At 46.5% G+C, this 13481-nt stretch overlaps 1 protein-coding gene across 2 annotated transcripts in view; it reads right to left on the bottom strand.

Annotated features, from left to right (window-relative positions):
- MGMT (O-6-methylguanine-DNA methyltransferase) overlaps positions 1–1328 on the bottom strand; it is a 134960-nt gene extending 133632 nt beyond the window's left edge. Inside the window, exon 1 of one of the 2 annotated variants that reach the window (XM_041415580.1) lies at positions 1282–1328. The gene's annotated coding sequence lies outside the window, so the exon portion shown is untranslated. Of the gene's footprint in view, positions 1–1271 lie in introns of both variants that reach the window. The other variant, XM_041415581.1, reaches the window with a different exon arrangement.
- Between the last annotated feature and the right edge of the window lie 12153 nt (positions 1329–13481).

The raw sequence follows: 13481 nt of genomic DNA, 5'->3' as shown, positions 1-13481 counted from the left end.
TCATCATGGACCAGAATGCAGATAGGAATTGCTAAAGCAAGCTCACAAGCTCACACAGCCACATCTTTTTCCTGTTGAAACCTGAAGATTTCAGTAGAACTGTCCATATTTGGAACATTTCTGCTTGAAAACAAAGCAAACAAAACTTTTACTATGAAAAGACCATGTCACAGACTGACAACATTCACAAGAAAATGTTTTTAGACGTTTCCCACATCGAAGGAGTGGGTTTTGCCCCAGAAAGAATAAGCCCACATCCCCAATTGTAGTCCCCAGTGTATAAGGGAGTCAGGCAGTGCTTGGAGACCAAAACCTTCAGCAGGTTTACAAAGGAACTCCATCATTCCAACAGACCCCTCCAGATGACCCCTGTGCAAGGTGAGCACAAGTCTGGACACAAAAGGTAGCTGAGAAATGACTCACAGCACCTGTGTAATGCCCCAGTACCTAAAACTGAGATTTTTTCCAAAGTGGAACACTGCAGGGACCGCACCTCACCGTTCAATAAGAGCTCCACTCCACACAAATAAGATACACATCACCACAAATACGGTTTATTTGGGAGGGGCAAATACGTTAAATACTTCTTTACATTTACCACGCTTTAAAAGCTGCATGCAGTTACATTATTGCAATTACTTTAAAACACCTGCAGAGCTTGGCTTTTATATCAGTGCTGAAAGGATATTTTTGGATTAACATTAATTTGCTGTGTATTACAGTGGGTCAGGCTGGGAGGGACCACAGCGGCACACGCGGCCCCATCTCCGAGCACATGGCACGGCGCTCAGATACTTCTGGAAGATTCCCACCGACAGAAACTCTAAAACCACCCAGGGCAGGCTTTTGAGCAATTATTTAGGGGCGGTTTACCCGCTCGGAGCCCATCCAGCAGCACGGCCGCCCGCCCACCCCATCCCGGGGATGCTCCGGGGAGGAACCGGCCCTTCCCGAGGCAATTATTTTGGAGATTCAGGGAAACCCGCTGTGACCCGAGGCTGCTGCCATTCATCCCCCCTTCCCCAGCACTGTTCCAAGGAAAACCAGCCCGTTTTCGGGGGCCGGGCTCCCCCGCAGCCCCAGCCCCGGAGGGTTTGCGCTGCCCCGGCTCTGCGGGCTCCGGGGGTTGAGCATCCCCCGCTCTCACCCCGCCCGCCTGCCCACCCTCCGGGCCGCCCCCTGCCTCTCCCTGTCAGTCCTGGAGCTCTCTGGCTGTCCCTGGAGCTCTCTGGCTGTCCCTGATGTCCCCGGCAGCCGCGCTCCCCGCGCACCTGCCCGCACCCGGGGATGGCCGCGGCCGCTCCGCACAGGCCGCGCTGCCGGGGCGGGGCCGGGGCCGCCCGGAAGCCGCAGCCGGCCGGGGGAAGGGGAAGAGGCCGAGCCGGGGAGTTCCAGGTGGCTCCGGGAGGGAGGCAGGAGGAGCCTGGGCCCTGCTCTCCGCTGGTGGGGCCGCCCCGGAGCCGGAGCGTCGCCGCCCGTGGAGCCCTGCTGGGCCCGAGGGCCGGGCCGCACGTGTGGGAAAAACGCGGAGTTCTGTAAAAATCCACCCCAAAACAGCACTGACACGGCTGGGGGTGTTCACCTGGAGAAGAAAAGGCTCCAGGGAGAGCTCAGAGCCCCTTGCAGTGCTTAAAGGGCTCAAGGGGAGCTGGACTCGGGATAAGGGGTGAAGGGACATGACACAGGGAATGGCTTTAAAGTGAAAGTGGGTGGATTTAGATGGGAAATTGGGAAGAAATTATTCCCTGTGAAAGTGCTGAGGCCCTGGCACAGGGTGCCCAGAGCAGCTGTGGCTGCCCCTGGATCCCTGGCCAGGCTGGACACTGGGGCTGGAGCAGCTGGGACAGGGGAAGGTGTCCCTGCCATGGCAGGGGTGGCACAAAGTAATCTTTAAGGTCTCTTCCCACCCAAACCGGTCTGGAATTCTGAGATTTGCAAAGTTATGGGTAAGGTGGGGACAGAGAATTAGCAGCCGAGTGTAGAAGGAGAAGGGTTTCTTAAATACATTCCTAAAAGAAGACATGGAGGAGATAAAAAGGAGTGGAATGCCAGAGGAAAGCGAACTTGCAGTGAGGTTTATTTGAGGTAATAAAACTCAAAAGAACAGGATACGAAATGCCAGTAGAGTTTGCAGCAAGAAACCACTAATTTCCAAGCTGGAGAATCTCTCAGAGTCTCAGTCTGAGTTATGTCTGCAAAAATTTTATGAGTTTCTCTATATGATTCAGAAACTGTCACAAAATGAAGGAATCCACTTGGGAAGGATCAGAACAATATTTAAAAAGTCATTGCAGAATTCAGGAAATACTTTTTTTCATAGGGAAAATTTGTAAATAAATACAGAACTAACAGCATTGAGGCAGTGCTTGTGTATTAAATCTAATTCTAAAAGAAATAGAAAATAAATGTAAGACATGGTCCAAAGTGAAGAAGGTTCCCCAGTACAACTGAAAATAGTTGTACTGGAGCAACTGACATTTACTGATGAGAAAAGCAAGCTTTTCCCTAGTTCTAATGAAGCTTGGATTAATGGTCAATTAAAAGGTGCTGCCACTGCGTGTCCATACAAAGGCAGTGGCTTATGGGAGGTTGATCCTCTCTCTAAATAAAAAAATCAAGCTCTGTACTGGGTGGGATACCCTGGAAATAGTTATTCTAAACTGGCTGGAATAGTCTCTCTGTCCTGATATCCTTTTCAGAAAACTGGCCAGTTCCTGAAACTTTATTATAAAGTGGAAACCTCCCCAAAATACATATTAATCTTCTCTGCCTCCTCTCCCAAGGTGATCTCCTTATTGCCTGGAGCATGAAAATTGATTATCTTTAATATGATTTTAGTTTGCATTATAACAGGCTTGAATAGGGAATGTAAAATATCCAGATTTCCTTAAACCCTACCATCTTGGGCTTTGGCAGTGGATCCAAAGTTGTGTGTTTGCACTATAAAGGAAAGTTCCTCTGCTGTTTTAAACTTTGCTGCATTGGAACTTGATGAAATGTCACGTATTCCTCATTTATAAATGAGGTGGAAAAGGTGCTTCTGACCAGTGTTCACTCTGCCCTCAGAATTATGAAAATGTTATTCAAATCTCTGACCCTTCTGCTGGCCAAATTCGGATCTTTGTCACTTCAAGTATCATTTCAAGCACTGAACTCTTGGATTTCCAGCCCTTTGACAACGAGGGACTGTGCCTTGTTAGATGTGTCTAATTTTCTGCCTAGAAGAATTCCAGCATTCAGTGATGACACATCCAGTCTAGTTCACTAATAGTGAAGCTTGTGAATGAATTTTCATAACACTAATCCTATAAGAAGGTACAAAATTTCTAAAACTTTTTCAAGTCGTGCATTATCTTCGTTTTTCATTCCAGGCATTTTCTCTCAGTTTTTATTTTACTTAAGCGTGCTGCTTATAAGGCATTGCATTTCCTTTCAGTTCTTTACTTTATTTGTTATGAATTGTCATTTAATGTGGCATTTTCAGGGAGAGGATGGTATTTCCCCAGGACTGGAACATCTGTCTACAGTTACTGTCTACAAGTAAACCAAAGCTTAAACCAACATGTGAACTTTGCAGTCAAAGATTGTGATGGGGTGGGATGGAAAAACTAAAAAGGAAGGGTTTTATTAAATGCCTGGAGATGTCAATTCACAACTGTTTCAGCCTGGATTAAATTCCTTGTTGAGGACTAACCTCTGGAAGCGTCTCCTTTCTGCAACATCTGCTGTGGAGGAGAGGCTTGGGCACTGGAGCTGGAAGGACCCTCTCGCCAGGCAGAGAGACAAACAGATGGAGCCTGGGGATGATGCGGGATTGCAAATCACTGTGATTTGGAACTCACTTGTAGATCCTTAATTTCCCCCCAGAGAAAATTGTCAGATTGGAGCAGAGGCATGAAATATTTCTGCCTTTGTGTGTATGTGCCTTACTGAGTCAGAGCCTGGCCTGGAGCGCTTCCTCTGCTCCTCCGGCCTCTCTTCAGCTGCAGAGAGCCCCAGCAATGTCACCTGGTGTGAGTTCACTTCAACCAGTAAATAAGGCTTGCCTTTCACTGTTAGAATCACCAGGAAAAATGAAAAAAAAAAACACCCAAAAACAACAGAGAGCAGGCTGAATGAAACCAGAAACTGTGGTTTCGTTTGCCAAGACGCTCGTGTTTTCTCAACAGCAGGGATGTGTCCTGCAAATTTAAATCTGGAAATGTTCCTCTCCTTGCAGAGCTGGGCACATTATGTGCTTTAATTGGCCCTGGAGGAGAGTCTGTGTGTGAAAACACTCCCAGTCCAGTTTCTTAACAGGATTTGAATAATAGAAATAATCTCTTTAAACAAAACTTTTGTTTGCAGCGTACTGGGAGCTGGTCGCTGTGTTTTAATTGATGTGAAATGATGGGAAGCACCTGGTTCAATGGGAATCACTGGGAACTGGAGCTTGATGGGGTATGGGGGCAAGGAGTTGAATTTTGATGGCTTGGCTTGTCATCTGTACATAAGAAAAGAGGTCCAGGGGTTGTTCTGAAGATGTGTTGTTTGCTGGGGTTCACCCTTCAGTCTGGGTCAGAGCAGTTGGGGCATTTCAAACCTCCATAATTCTTTAAATTAAAGGTAATTCAGGTAAAAATATATACATTTTATCTTGCATTCATCTTTGAAATATTTTGTAATCCTCACTAATAAATCTTATTTCTCTCCCTCTTCCCCCAAAATATTCTCCAAACTTATTTGATTCCACTTGTGATGTGGAAGCGCAGAGTCATCACTACTGAAAAAAACAAAGAGTAAAGCAGGAGTTAGGATATATTGAGCAGGAATACGAGTGGTTCCTGTGCTGGGAGAGGAAGGAAATTGGGTGGTTTGAGGTGTAGAATTACTAGTAAGTTAAGAATATGTATTTTAGTAGGCAAAGCATTTTCAGTACTTATGAAGAAGCTTGGGATTGGGAGAAATATGATTTCCTGTAATCAAGGTGCTGGGAGTTGTTTGCCAGCCACTAATGCCTTTAGGGAAATCTCGTAGCAAAGCGTGTAAATGAAAGGGATATTAGCAGAGATTGGCTGCATTTTCTTTAGGGCAAAACTGTAAAAAGTTATGGTGTTTCATATGCCCTACTTCAGGTGCTTTAGTTATCTCCTGGCTGCTCTATTGCAGAAGTTGTTGGAAAATGTTTTGACAAATATTGGTGAAAGTAACCCGGTATAAATTTTATCTGTTGTGGTACAGAGAAATTTGTGTGGTAAAAAAACTTATAAATGTTAAATAAGAGGAATTTTGGGTCAATAAGACCACTGATAAATCTCTTGTTAAATTAAGTGTGCCTGGAGTCCTATATTTAGTGAAGCTCTTGCCAAATTCCAGCAAGGCTCAAGCATTTCCAATAATTATTACAGCAAAATTTACAGCATATATTTTTTTTCCTATTGACATACTAAGCATATTTGAAAGAGAACACATCCTTCAGGGGACTTGGTGATTGTAGCCTGGGTAGAGATGTGCCCAGCCTCGTAATCATTGTCAATTGTTTGAGAAATTACAGAACAATTGAGGGGTTTGGGTGGGAAGGAGCCTTAAATCCCATCCAGTGCCATGGCAGGGACACCTCCCACTGTCCCAAGGTGTCCAAATCCTGATGTCCAACCTGGCCTTGGGCACTGCCAGGGATCCAGGGGCAGCCCCAGCTGCTCTGGGCACCCTGTGCCAGGGCCTCCCACCCTGCCAGGGAACAATTCCTTCCCAAAATCCCATCTAGCCCTGCCCTCCTTCTGCTTAAGGCCATTCCCCCTTATCCTATCTCTACATGCTCTTATGCACATATTCCTAATAATTCCCTTTATTTTGATGGGGATTCCTCTCTCCATCCCTCCCCGTGCCATGGGCAGGTGAGGTGCCAGCAGTGCATTCCCAGAACTCACAGAATCCATTCCTTGGTAGGGACAGACCTGTGTGTTTGCTGGGAGAGGCTGGAAATCAAATCAAGTTAATTCCTTTTGGTCCCTCTCAGCTGGCCGTGTGTGCATGTGTGGGGTTGTGTGGAGTCACATATTGCATTCCTAGAATTGAATCCACTTGGAGTTGGTCCTAATGTGCCTCTTGCACCGGAGGAAATGGATATTACGCTTGCTGGGTTGAAACGTGCGCTCAAATGCATTGGGAGTTTGATACTATTTTTCAAACTGCCAAATAGATAATGTCAGAACATTTCTGAAATGGGATCCTAACATCAAGATATACGGCACCAATCGGCTCACATCAGGCAAAGTACAGCGTAAAGCTGGGGATGGAGGAAACTACTACAGAATTTCCATTTTCATTCCCTATGTCAACAGCTTTGTAACTTACCTAGTAGATTGTTTTATGTTTTCCAGACATATTCTCAGTAGACCACAAACACTACATTCAGCTCAGCCTTCAGAACCCAAAGAATTAGATATGCTGTAGTTTATGAAATGGATGTTTATGAAAGTATCCTTTGTTTGAATTGCTGGAAAACCCAACATGAATTCAAACTTTGACAGCGTAAGCAGAAAATAAGAGGGCCATAGTGATCTCCCAAATGTAGCCTTAACTATTGAGGTTCTCATATTGAAAATGCAATTTTCTGTCTCGATGTTTATGAATGTCTTCAAATTCCCTTTCATAATAGCCCCTTTTTGACAGGCCTTTTTCAACTCTGAAATATGAGAAGAAAGGTTGCAGCAGAGTGTAGAATATACCATTACAGGAGGTGCACCTCTGTCCCTCAAGCCACCCTCGCTCCTTCGCAAGGCAGCGATGATAAATGCACGTGGAGGAGCCTGCAGAGCCCAAGATCCATGGCAGAGAAGCAGGATTCTTTCACTGAATGCCAGGCAGTTCAGGTGCTGAAATACACTGTGACACTTTAGGGAGCCTGTCTCTGTAAAATGTATGGATTCTGTGGGATTTTATGAACTGGGTGTGACTCCAGCCTGGCGGGGTCTTCTGAGCGCTGGCAAAGCTCATCACACCTCGCTGGGGAGCAGGCAGAGCTGTTAATGTGGAATTGCTCTCCACAGGTAGGAGTGTGTGGGGGTTTTGGGAGAGGGCCTGCACTGAAGGAATCCAGTTCCCTCTGGATCACCTGTGTGCAGTTTTCACATTGTCCTGCTGCTTTTGTGAGAATCTGGTGGCAGCTGAGGGAAGAGTTGCTCAGGAGATTTCATCCTGAGCTGGATGCCCTGCAGCCTGACCAGGTCAAGGGAGGGGGTTCTCTCCTCTGCTCTGGTGGGACCCCACCTGGAGGTTTGTGTCCACCTTTAGGGTCCCCAGCACAAAAAAGACCTGTTGGGAAATATCCAGAGGAGCCATGGAGCTGCTCCAAGGGCTGGAGCCCCTCTGGAGCCAGGCTGGGACACCTGGGGATGTTCACCTGGAGAGGAGAAACTCCAGGGAGAGCTCAGAGCCCTGCCAGGGCCTGAAGGGGCTCCAGGAGAGCTGGAGAGGGGCTGGGGACAAGGGATGGAGGGATAGGACACAGGGAATGACCTTAAGCTGAGGAAGCCTAAGTTTAAATTAGACATTATGGAGAAATGCTGTCTTCACTTCTTGTCTTAATAACATTTTAACTTAAATACAATATGAACTGTAAGTAGTTCCTAAAATGCAGTAACCTAAAATGAAAATAAATGGACATGAAAATATTCTTTCCTTTCTTTTCTTTCTTTCTTTTCCCCCTCTGTTTAGTGTCTCTGTGATATGAATTGTCCCATAATAGTGGTGGGACATACCCAGGGTTGTTCCTGTCCCTCACACCAATCTTGGCTTGGGTCTGGGTTCAGCTCCCCATTCAAACAGCAGCCTGAGTATATAACAGGAAAATAGGTAAGTAGATAAAATGCTTTATAAATGTGAAAATGGGTGAAATTCCCTTTGGCCTGCTCCCAGAGAGTGCTGATGTCCAGGCTGGGAGCAGAAGAACGCTCCGGTTAACTGGAGCCACATGCTGGGACATCCCCTGGCTGGGCTGTGCTGGACCTGGCTGTGTTCCCACAGCTCTGGGAGCTGACATCCCTCCAGAATGCTCCTGAGGCCACAGTCCAGCAAGTCCAGGTGGCAGGTGCACAGCTGGGCTGGGATGCTCCCCTGTGTCCATGATGGAGGCAAATCTATTCCATGCTCAGCTTTCAAAGGCGGTTTAATAATAAACATTAAAATGCCAACTGACCTACAGTGGGAGGAAAAAAAAAATTGTTTGTGACATTAAGCACCTTCACATGAACTAATTCAAGTGAACCTGGAGCAGATTTTAAGCATAAGGAGGTCCCTGGGTGGTGAAGGTGGAGATGCACACCTTGGAAAGGTCAGGCAGCTGCTGAAACCTGCGTGTGCTCCCAGTTCTGACAAAAACAAGGTGGAGGCAAAGCAGCTCCAGAGCCAGCCCGAGGAGGAAGAGGGGAGCTGTGCCAGTCAAAAGAGAGGAAACATTTCTATTTCTGAAAGTGCTGAAAGGCACCAGCAGTCAGGAGGAGCAGGTGAACGAGTGCTTTGCTCCTGAATTTGCACATCTTGTTTAAAACTTCCCAAATTTCTCTAGTCTCAGGATGCTTCCTGAAAATTTCTGTCATCTCCTGCCCAGTTTAGCTTTTCCTGGCCTTTATGGAAGCACAGGAGGAAAGCCAGCAGAGTTGAACCCAGTTTAATGGTTGAGTAGTTTTTATGCTATTCTGGAACACGGAGCAGAGATGGTTTTCATTTGTTTATTGTTTCAGCACTGGGCAAATACAAATGTTTCTCTTGCGTCCGAGGATATTTTTAATACTGCTTTTTAGACGTTGTTTTATTTTGCTTGAAACTCCAAATGCATTCTTCCCAGAATTTCTAAGCTTGTTCTTCTAATTTTTTTTCTAAGGGTATCCTGTCAGTTTTTAAATACAGGCTTTTCATGTTGCCAGTGAATTGCTTTGATCTGCAGATGAGAAGTGATGAGATGCAGTTTCCTCAGTGCTGAACTTTGCCAAGAGTGCTCCTGTGACGGATCCGAAAATCGGGAAAAGAAAATTCCTGACTGGACTTTCCAAAGCAAAATGTTTTCCCATTGTCTGAAAACAAAATGCCCAGAACAAGTCTTCTGTGGTTTGGTGGGACAAAAGTGAATGAAGGAAAAAGGAACACAGTTTGATGAATGTTTTCTTTGTTTTATTTATGGAGTAATCGCTGGGAAATAAACTTATATTCCTCTTTCTCCGTGCCACATCTATCAGGGGAGCTGGCAAGGATCTGGCAGCACAGAGGGACAGCTGGGGGAAAAATCTGCCCCTGAAGTGGTCTTTAAAAATTAATCCTGAAAAGGACAATATCCAGTGATGCTGCAGGACTGGAAAATAGTCCTGGCTGGGTTGGAGGAGGTCTCCAGGCCATCTGCCTTCACCAGCTCCAGACTGCTCAGGGCTTTCCCTCAGTGGGTGTGGAAATCCCCAGGGATGAGGAAGGCTCAGCTCTCCCAGGAAAAATATTTTTCCTGAAAATCCAGAGCTCTTGGTGCCTAAGTTCAGGAAACACACACATCCCTTGGGGGGAAATGGGCTATTTTGGGCAATTCATACCAAATTACCCAGTGGGTGGTTGGAAGAGGCAGCCCAAGATTATTCTCAGAAGCACCACAGTTTCTTCAGATTCGGATGAGCGACTCTTTTTAGCTTAACTGCTACTTGAATTCTGCAGCATATTCCAGGGAATAAGTAAATAAAACACCATTCATGCCATGGGATCAGCATACTAATTTATGGCCAGATCTGAAGCCTTTTCCCAAGGCAAAATACAATTAAAGCCAGGCAGAACTTGACCCGAGTGAGCACTTCAGCATTTGATCTGTGAATTTGACTTTTCTGCATTTTTATTATTTTTATACAGTAGTAAAAGTCTTTCTCCTGCTGGATATTTTACACTGTGCTGGATATTGAATTCCTTGCAGCAAAGGCCTCACCTCTTGAAACCTAATCTTATATAACATGCTGTCTAAAGAACTTAATTCTTATTGGAATAACAAGTTTAAAAATATATATTTTTAAAGCATATCCATGACATTTTGTTAACCTGGTTCTAACTGTGGTCCAGCAGGAACAGCAGAGGATGAAAAGCAAGGAACAGGCTGAGATCTAATCTGACCCAACTCATTGATTCCTTCCCTGACCTTGGGTAAGCCTTTTGACCTGCCTGGGCCTCAGTCAACTCAGCTGGAAAATTGGGTAAAGAGTGGAGCCTGTTAGAAAACCATCTTCAATTTGAACAAAGATTTCCCGGAGACCCCAAAAAAGGGAGTGGAGTCATTCCATACAGACATAATTGATTGTGCGCTGCTCAAGAATAACATCCTGAGCTGTGGGATACCATGGATGACATCTCATTCGTCCTGCCGTGGCTGGGTGGTCTCTGGGTCCACTTTTCCTGTCTCCAGAGCTGTATTTTTTCCTTTCCCAGTGTTACTCTGGCTGTGTCTGCCCTCGGTGGGAATGTGGCTAAAATATTGCATGAGCCTAAGAAGGTGGTGGGGAGGAATTATTACTCCTGCTTGGATTGGAGTTACTGAGGTGAATTATTGTCCCCTGGATTTAGCGTGACCTGGACTGGCATCACCTGCCACTGTGTGACTAACACATGGAAATGAAATCAGGGATTTACTCAGAATCCAAAGAATCATGGAATGGTTTGGGTTGGAAGGGATCTTAAATCCCACCCAGTGCCACCCCTGCCATGGCAGGGACACCTTCCCCTGTCCCAGGTGCTCCCAGCCCCAGGGTCCAACCTGGCCTTGGGCACTGCCAGGGATCCAGGGGCAGCCCCAACTGCTCTGGGCCCCCTGTGCCAGGGCCTGCCCACCCCCTGCAGTTCTCCTGAGGCTTTCCAGAGTGTCCTGGCTCTCCCAAGGCAGGCTTCCTGCCACCAGCCTGCCATTACCAAGAGGAAGATCCAGCTGCAATCCCAACACGAAGCTCAAGCAGGATTCATTTCCAAGAGGGATCAACCAGCTTTGCCCACATTCCCCCATCCCAAGTGGAGCTACTCTTCCCAGCCTGTGCTGGAACCCCCTCCAGGAGGGCTGGGAGCTGGGGGAGGTGTGCCAAGAGCACTCCGTGGAATGTTGGGGGCTAAAGGCACTCCATGGCATGCGGCAATCCAGGGGCATTCCATGGCATGTGGGGAACCAAGGGCACTCCATGGCATGTGGCAAGCCAAGGGCGCTCCATGGCATGTGGGGCAGTGAAGGCACTCCATGGCATGTGGCAATCCAAGGGCACTCCATGCCATGTGGGGAACCAAGGGCACTCCATGGCATGTGGGGAACCAAGGACACTCCATGGCATGTGGGGAGCCAAGGGCACCCCATGGCATGTGGCAATCCAAGGACACTCCATGGCATGTGGACAATCCAAGGACACTCCATGGCATGTGGGCAATCCAAGGACACTCCATGGCATGTGGCAATCCAAGGGCCATCCATGGCATGTGGCAATCCAAGGGCACTCCATGGCATGTGGCAATCCAAGAGCACCCCATGGCATGTGGGGCAGCAAGGGCACTCCATGGCATGTGGCAATCCAAGGGCACTCCATGGCATGTGGCTGCTGGCACGTGGGGCTGGCGGTGGCTCCCGGCCGCGTGCGCGCGGCTCCCGGTGCTCCCGGCTCTCCCGGCTCTGGCACTGTTTGTCCTGGGCCAAGGCCAGCTCCTCTGCCTGTGCCAGCACGTTTCAGCCATCCTGGACTCACTAATCTCTTCTCCATGACCCATGCTGGAAAAATGACCGTTTCCTTTCCCCAATTCCCACATCTGCCATTTGTTTTGCTCCCTTTGCCTTTGCTGAATTTTGGGAAGGAGTTCAGGAATGCGGAGTGCTGCTCAAACCCAGGCTGACCTCAGAGCCTGAGTGGCATTTCCCTGGCAAGGCCTGGAGGTAAATAGTGAAGGGGAAATGGGCATGTTTCTTCACTTCCACGTGTGTACTCCTAGATGTTTTTAAAGAAAAATAATGATTTTGCTCTAAAATGTTACCAAGAGTAGGAGGGAGCTGGTATTTCCAATGGAAACCAGTAAATCCTGCCCTGCCTGTTAATTGGCTGTCGTTATCCTTCCATGAAATAGTTTAAACTTTAACATTAATATTAGGTGCAAACACTCAAAAAAAGTCACTCCTGCTAGTCCAAATGAAATTACTATGTGAGAATGACATTTATGTTGGAATAAAATCATCACTGTGCCTCATATAACATAATATATCTATATATTTTGCATCACAAAAAAAACCCAAACCAATTAAAAAATACCAGGCTCTGCTCTCTTTAACAGTGCAGGCACAGAGAAATAAAAATTTTTCTTGAAAATATTCAGTACTTTTAATGGACTATTCTGAAAACATGTATTTCATTTTGAAGGTACAAAGGCAAATTTGAAAAGCAGTGAGCACAAACACAGCATAGAAGCAAAATGCAGTGAGAATTTTCAAAAAAACTCAAAGTATTACAGCTTGAGAGAGGCTGGAGGATGTGCTATGAGTAAGAAGTCATCCTTTTCTTCCCCCTTCTTTTATTTCCAAAGAGAAAAGGCCTCGATCAACCTCCTTAAATGCATTTCCCTGTGATCCCTTTTAATTGGAAATGTGTGATTGCAAATTTTTTTAGGCCTATATTGATATATCTGCACCCCTGAAATAAAGAACAGTAAAAACAATCACACCTTGGGAAAGACAAACTTAAGGAAGATCAAAGGAAGATTTAACCAACAGGATTACTGCCCACAAAGATGCTTCCCTGCCTTTTTTGTAGCAATTCCATGGAAATTTGGTGTTAAAATAGAAACTAGAGTTAAAACTGGGATCTGGGTCTGCTGCTCTGTATTCCTCTGGGCTTACAAGGCTAAGCAGAAGTAGAGGAATTACCCACAAATATTTGGTGGGTTTTAAATCAAGAGCCTAAAATAGCTGGGTACTTATGGAATTAAGGGGAAGGGAATTTGAAAAGAGCTGCTTTAAGTCGCTGCGATGCAGCTTTTTAGATTAATGGCCAAGACTGAGGAGCTGCATTTTTGTGCCTTCGGAGCCACGGGATCCTGCTGGGAATGGGGAGGTGAGGTAGGAGGAAGTGTGGAGGTTTGTGTGCTCTGCCCTGCCCGGTGACAAGTGACACCTCCTGCCCTGTCCTCTCCTCTAAGTGCCACATGTGCCATCAGAAGCCCGCAGACAATTCTGAAAGCTTTCAGTTATTCATATTTAATCTGCTGGTATCGCTCCCGTGTTCCTTTCTTTGCTCTTGCTTCTGGCCAGATTTCCTCCCACCTTTGTTTAAGATTATTTTCCCCCAGATAGATCAGGCTGCATTTTTTCGAGTTCAGGGTCATTTGTCACCACTCAGAGAGTGACTCTGCTTTGATGGCTGGGGCCATCCACTCTGGCTGTTGTAGGAGCAGAGTCAGAGAGGAAAAGTGCCATGAGCTCATCTGGCTCTGGTGCTGGAGCTGTGGGGGGATCTTTGGGC

Source organism: Onychostruthus taczanowskii, unplaced genomic scaffold (genome assembly GCF_017590055.1).
Source record: "Onychostruthus taczanowskii isolate IOZ18803 unplaced genomic scaffold, ASM1759005v1 scaffold5, whole genome shotgun sequence".
Classification (NCBI taxonomy): domain Eukaryota; kingdom Metazoa; phylum Chordata; class Aves; order Passeriformes; family Passeridae; genus Onychostruthus; species Onychostruthus taczanowskii.
Note: the sequence above shows the minus strand (reverse complement) of the source record. Positions and strands in the feature narration are given on the sequence as shown.